The sequence below is a fragment of the Plasmopara halstedii genome (genome assembly GCF_900000015.1).
Source record: "Plasmopara halstedii genome assembly, contig: Scaffold_658, whole genome shotgun sequence".
Lineage (NCBI taxonomy): Eukaryota > Oomycota > Peronosporomycetes > Peronosporales > Peronosporaceae > Plasmopara > Plasmopara halstedii.
This window is the reverse complement of record NW_020187575.1, coordinates 339,162-344,487: the sequence shown is the minus strand read 5'-3', so window position 1 is coordinate 344,487 and position 5,326 is coordinate 339,162.

Sequence of the window (5,326 nt, the reverse complement as noted above, 5' to 3'; positions counted from 1 at the left end):
AACGCGTTTTAATTCGCTACGAACTGTAGTCGGGCTGATATCAACATGTTGAACTGTATCCAGTGTACCACCACTACAAATACCGTATCTTGTTTACAGAGTTTACGGCAGTGTCAATGGGCCTTGAGGATCGCCAGACCATTTGTAAAAAGGGTGATAGACCAGTTGAGGGATGCGCTGTATTATTCAGTGCAAACATATTAAGTGGGAGTGAATTGCTCTATAGTTACGGCCTTTCTGCACATGTGCTTTGGAAAATTCTCTCCACTCCACAATTAGCGCTTTTCATCTCGCTCGCAGCAGGCGTGCTCAGCCCGCTGTCTACCAGTATATTCAAATTTTGCCAAAACTTCGCTGTAAAACGCGAAGCGCTAGCTCTAATGTATCGAAAAATGCTGTCGAAATATAGCTCGACTATATCCGCAGCGGTCACCGTGTCAATGATAGCAGTAAGTTGAGCCAACTTGTTTAACTCCAACAAAGAGTACACAAACGTTGTCACTGGACACATCTTAAAAGACCGGTAAAGGGACTAGACTTATTGACACCCAGCGATTCGCCGGAATTAGCAGGCTAGTTAAAGCCTCCGACGCGTGCGACGGGATTTTAACCCATTGATACGTTTTACCCGTGTCTTCATTGGTGTATACCTACTTATAATGTTGGACCAGCAGCACGTGACGCTCACCAACTAGTGTGTCATTTCACTTCGGAGGTGACCATCCCATGTGGTATCACGTACCTCGTATAGTATTCAGTGCCTGAGAACCTCATCATGATGTACCGTCACACGATAAGTGTCAATTAGTTAGTTTCGTAATACAGCAGGCTTTACAGCAAACTTTGGTATAAGAAATAGTGATGTGAACCCAAGACCGCGTGTTATGATAAACGGCACCTCAGCTTGCTCAATCCCCGCTTTCAAAGCTTTCAGCAACGCTGTCCATCTTTGTTGTACGCTTTATTGATTGGCGAATTTACCATCGCGACAGACAACGATAATAACAGGAACATTCAGTAGGGTCGACGCTTTCTATCGGACCCGAGAAGAGTACCGTGAATGCTGTATTAGCATGAACATGTAGCCTTAACCACACGCATTTTCAACTGGGAGTGATAGTAGCGGCGACTTTGGTTGTCAGAAAAGTCTTCGTAGATGGTTTTAAGAAACCACTACAGGCTTTGATTGATCTTGTTGTGTCGTTCGACCTGTGTTCGAGCGCAAGTTATGTCTAGACATGGTGTTAGCTTGCCCAATGTAAAATGAAAAATGACTATTTGTTCAGCGAAGAAATTGACAATGAAGATATGGTTATTCATGTGGCAATAAATATTGAAGATTCCCGAGGTGAAGACGATTTTTTTCGACCTCGATGAAAGTTTGTTATCTTCTTAGGTACGCCAGTATGAAGCGTTATCAGCCTTAAATTGGCTGGATGAGTACAGAGATCATTGTTAACAAAGCGAGCAGCGCTGGTTTAAGCTGAATAATGGGTGGCGAGTGGTATGGGCGTATGGATTATTTGAAGAAGTCACAGGGGTTCCAAGTGATATAGTGGTGTGCGATGATAACCCTGCTCACAGAACGAGCCCAAGACGACGGAAAAACGACGCCGACTGTGCCGATATGGAAGCCAAAAGCGGTGGTAAAATGAAAAAGGATACTAGAGCATCTTGAGAAAGAAAAAGCAAGCCACCAAGAAGAAGTTTTGGTCAAGTACATCAGGTGCCTCTGGTCAAAATACAAGTTGTATTGATGGAGAAATTGTCCAAAAGAGTGTGTGATTGTTGTGGTCTACTACGGAAAAATTGACGTTGATGTTACCCGTCTCGTGAGGATAAAAACTCCTCGACGTTCGGTTAGGAAATTATTTCCCTGTCAATATTGAGCTAAAGGTCGTTGAAGCGCAGCTTGCGGGGATGTGATCATCGAAAAGTTCGACAAAAAAAAGTGGTCAACATTGGATCGAGTACTGATGGATGACAATACACAGAAGAGATCGATTAAAAAGATGCATTCAGCTTAGTCCTACGTAAGAACCTGTCGAGATATATTAAGATATATTCCCAAACAAGGTACCAAACAGACTGTAATCTGGCAGAGTCATTCGCCATGAAATTGACATACTTCCTGATACGCAATATAGTTTCACACGGCAGTCGCCATTGTAATAAAAACCAAGTCGTTGTACAGCGACAAAAGTTTCCTTCATGTGGGCAAGAGTATGTCTCCGCATTGTGCCCCACCTCTTGCGTAAAGAAGGCAACTGGTGGTTGGTGCATATTTTTCGCTTCCAACAAATCAAACGATACGACCATACCTGCTCATACCATGGTTCCACGCAACCATTTGACTTTTTATGAAATGGCGGCAGTACTTTTTTCAGTGCGATCGATATGAAAAATGGTTGCTAACAGACACGAGTGCGCAAAATGATACGCCAGTAACTGCAGTCAGTACGCCCAGTGGTATACTGTGGGAATGATTAGTGATGCCACAAGTCTCAAAAAACGCTCCCGCTACATTCGAGAGAATAATCACGCATCTTTTCCGTCCATTGTGAAAAGTTGCATCGAGTTACTTTGTCTATGTATTCGCTCTTAGTACGAGACGGATGAGGAGTCTGATGTCAATGTTTACCTTGACTATCTTCGCCAAGTCCTCCATTTCATGCAAGAAAATACCTTTAGAGTCAATCTGTTCCGAACAATGTCAAACAGCTGGCACAAAGGTTGGGCTTGGCCAACTATTTGCACAAATTTATGCGCAATTAGGCACCATCTGTGGAACATCGAACAACTCTTTTAGAACAAACGTTAAGAGAAAGTGATTAGCAGGACACCAGGAGGTATTAGCCGAAGTAACAATGACCTTGTGTGGAGATTCTTTTCATGCGATTGCAACCGACGAAAATCTTTTTATGTGGTCTGCGGTGCAAGTAATCATGTCATTGATTGTGTGTTGATGCAACACGGTGATGAGGGTCGAAGGCGATTCGTTTCGTATCAGCTCTGACAACTCCAACCGACCACAGAACGAAAGTATTTAGCTCATGAAAAAAGGATTTTAGCAATAAAGTATGCTTTTGTCAGGTACCGTTGGAGAGAAAAGCTTTGCGACTTTTACAGATCGTGCCTTGCTACATACGACAGTAAGGTGTCCCATAAATTGAGGAGAATGGCATAATGGTTTTCCTATTTTGCGAAGTACAACTTTGTTGCACACTACAAGCTAAGGAAAACAAACCATTAAGACGATGCGTTGTCATTACATTCGTACAACTATTCAAACTCCAGGAGCGAGAACATACTCGAGTCATATCCAAAACTCGAAAATTTTCCTAAAGATTAAGGTGCAAGCTGCAACTGCAGTGCGCGAAAAAATTGTCAACGCGTATAAGTCCGATGAGACACGTCCGGACTTGTTCGGATACTGTAAGGAAAACATCACAAGGTCTTCCTTCTCGTACACAATCGCTTATTTATCGTTTTGGAATATATCATGAAGTCATTTACCAGGAGGTTAAAAACGGGATAGAGCAAGATTTGCTGTTTCTTAATGACTAGTTTGCGTCATCGCCTCTATAACGAGTACCGAGACAGCCCTTCGATTGGCCATCATGGACGTGAGAAAACATTTCTCAATACTATGTATGGGTCACACATGAATTAGTAGGTGCGCAAGTATGTGCGGCTCTGTGAGAGTTGCCAGAGAGTGAAACAATCGGTTTTCCTACTTTGGTCGTTGGCAGCGCCAACTAACAGCTGAAAGTCTGCCAGTATGGACTTCATATCCGGACTTCCGCGTGACACACATGGACAGTAGTTGCATGCTTAAGTTGGTGATCGATTTAGCAAGATAGTTCATCCTGCGTGTATTTAGGTAAATTTATATTAAAACCAGCTAAGGTCTTTGAAGACGTTGTTTTCCGCCTGAATGACCTTCTTTTTGAGATCGTATCTGACCGTGAGCCCGTTTCACGTCAACGTTTTGGCGTGCAATTGTTGAAATATTGGATCTAAATTGTCACAGTCGACAGTGGCACACCCTGAAAAGAACGGTCAAAGAGAACGTTTTGATCAAGTCGTGAAGAGCGTACTGCATAGTTACGCTACGTCAATACATAGAGTGGAAATAGTTTCTCCCTCTCACGAAGTTTGCGTTGAAAAATCCCACGCATGTATCGAAAGGTATATTGCCATTTCATGCGAGCAATAGTATTCATCTTCGAGTACCTGCTTCCATAAATGACAAGGTCTCTCCCTTAAATGAGGAATGGAGTATGGCTACAGAGCCACAGTCAGGCTTAAAAGCTGTCACACACTTAGAGGCAAGCCGTTGTGCGGTCTGTTCAAGACGCAATTGCAGAAGCTTAGGATCTGCAAAAAACACAAGCAGGTAAGATTGGAAGGAAGAACACAAATGTGTATATGGGTCAATGTGTCGTACTACATAGCACAACAAATCTAACTGAATATGCATCTCGCAATTTGAGAAGCAAAATATCTTGCCAAGAATTATTGGACGTTTCAAGGTGTCGAAATACAATGGAGATGTTCATACCACAGCCATCCATACGCGCATGTGCCTACATCCTACAGATCATGTAGGTAGGCTAAAGTCGTATTCTCAATATACACCTGCCGATTCCATCTATGTCTTTGGTGGATGATCGAGTCGTTTTTATGGTTTCCTACTTGATTGTGAAGTGCAGCCAGCTCTTCACACTGGAGGTTCCTCTTGGCGTATAAAAAATAGAGGACGTCAAAGGATTGCTTTTTCAGATCTCAACATTGAAGGCGAGAAAGGTACTCATTACGCAGTACCTTGAGAGCATAACCGTCTCTTCAACAGAGCGTAACAGGTGAATGTGAGCCAGCTCACGAGAATTCTCGATCCTCAGGAGGCGAACAAGTTCTTCGTGAACCTGTTGAAGCCCTAGTTCAAAACAGACTCTAAAGCTGAGCATTGGGCGTCACTTTCAGTCAGAACCTTCAATTTTGAGCCCGGCTCTGCAGAAAGGTTTGAAAGGCTCTCGCATCAATCTTTAAGTATCGAGAAATGCGGATGCAATACATGAACTGGCCGCGATGAGCGCTCTTTCACTTCCAGAGTAGCTCAATCGTTTTCACTTTCAACCCCGCCTCCGCTATTATACTCTCGTGGAGAGCGCCGTTGGATACTTGATACGATTGTAGACCACAAAGATCGATTGACATTATCGTGGAAAGAAGCAGTTGAACCGTCAACGCTTCTACAAAGTTCAAATGCGCGGCTAGCCATCGGACTCGGACACATGATAACATCGCCAGGCCCGAGAGTCTG